Consider the following 2,062-nt stretch of genomic DNA (forward strand, 5'->3'; position numbering starts at 1 on the left):
GGAAACCTGCTGTCCTGGATAGTGTTAATGGGGAGGGTGGGATACTGACTGAACTTTGTCCACTAATATTGGTGAAACAAAGACTGTGCCCTTCTGGCACTCATGGAAAAAGCATCAGAAGAAGCCATCTATGGTGCACAGGTTGTGTCAGTGCTACACATCGCCTGAGCTGTGCCGTGTATTCTTGAGCACCATCTACTGGTGCTATTATTGGAATATTGATAGATATTTGTGACAGTATATTTTATTTGTCTGCCTCTAAAACCTCAACCATATGACATCTTCAGCTTTCCTAAGTAAAACCAGGTTACTGAAACTAAAAGCTGTTTACTCACTAAACTAGAAATCTGACCTTGTTACCTGAAAGGAAGAAAGATGCTCCCTTTGTACTCTTCCCTCTTAACAGAGACTTCCTTCCATTCCCCAAAATGACACCTCACTTTTGCTATATGAGGTTGACGTGAAGGTGTTTTTCTATGAATAAAAACTTCGAGTGATGTCACATTTAGAGCAAAAGTCAATTTTCACCTTTGCAGCTCCACAGGAGACCTCAGGAGTCCATGCACTGCACAGTGGCATTGATCTTCACTATCAGTCTGACTGCAAGATCCCAAACAGAGCAAGCAGGGGCCTCCATGCATGACCTGCTGAATTAGGAGTCAAGCCTGCTGGTGGAGCACTTACAAGCTCTGGCTGGTGGCTGGCTCCCTGTCAGGTGCTGTAACCACATCACATTACTGCTGCTTCAGAGAAGTCCTTCTGTAGCACTGACTGCAACGCATGTTGGAGGGTCTGCCTTCCCTGTTGTACTTAACTGCATCAGCATGGCTATTTTACAGCTGTTGGTGCAATCTTTTTACTAAAAAGTAACAACTGACATACATTTCTGTATATAGAAGACAGGTGTGAGAGATACAGGCTGATTTATCTAAAGGATATTACAGGCCAGTTACAACTTGCTTCCCTTTTTTAATGTGCTGGTAATAAAAATATGTAATGAAAGGAAGGAGATATTTTCAGTCTTCTAACTTGCCATGCACTTGGGTTTATCCTTGTATGTTCTTTTAACCAGGAGTGTCATTTGTCAACATCTGAAGTATTTTTTCACTTTACAGAGCAAGCAAACGAGTGAGTCTGTTTTCTGATGCTAATGCAGGTGAGCTTGTTAAACAAAATGCAGAGTCATAGCAGCATTCAAACCAAAATCAGCTTTCCAGAAATGGAAAGAACAACATAGACTTCAAACTACATGAAACCCTTTTCCCTAAGATCTATTACCAATGAAAGATTTTTACAGTGGCTTCTGAAATAAATGACACAAAGCTAACAAAAATTGTATGCAAATTATGCAAAGTGGCAGCTAAATATAGAGACAAGGGATTTTTATTCCTGAATTAATTTGCACTGTGATTCTCTTAGCTTACCTTTACATTAGCAAATAGCCTGTCAGGAGTCCAGATCCAGGAGCTGCCAGCTACCTGGAGGGGCATTAGACCTCCTGTTGTATGACCCAGTAGCAAGGATTTTAATTTGAGAGGGGCTCCATTCCCAGCAGTATGTGGGTGTGCTGGGCATTTTAAAAACATGGTTTCAGAGAATAGCAATTGCGACTCAGCCGCACTCCCGTATCCAGTAGCACGGTGATTTTAGCTTCCTGAAAGCCCTTCAGGACTTCCTAAATTTGTTCGAATAAGTAAGCATCATCTTTCAGAAAATTACCTACAGAATGCACTATAGATTATTAGAAGCCAGATGATACAAGCAGGACAATAGTGCACCTTTCAGCTCATAATCTTTGTCCCTCCGGTGTTCTTAGATAACTGCCTCAAAAAGCCCAGACCCTGACTCGAAGCTTTTCAGAGAACCAAGAGCTTTGTTCCTAGGGCTATTTCTGCTTTTTTTTTTCTTCTTCTGTCACTAAAATAAAAGTAAGCCAAGAATATTATTCTTCTGAATTCCCAAACTTCTTGCTATGAATGTAATTCCTTCCATTGCTACAAAGATAACAATCTATACTTGCTCTCCTACTGTCAACAGTACCACTCACCTCTGAGGTACTACA

The sequence above is a fragment of the Pezoporus flaviventris genome, unplaced genomic scaffold, assembly GCF_033815535.1.
Source record: "Pezoporus flaviventris isolate CSIRO_AGI_PZ_B2104156 unplaced genomic scaffold, CSIRO_AGI_Pfla_v1 ptg000073l, whole genome shotgun sequence".
In the NCBI taxonomy this organism is placed as follows: domain Eukaryota; kingdom Metazoa; phylum Chordata; class Aves; order Psittaciformes; family Psittacidae; genus Pezoporus; species Pezoporus flaviventris.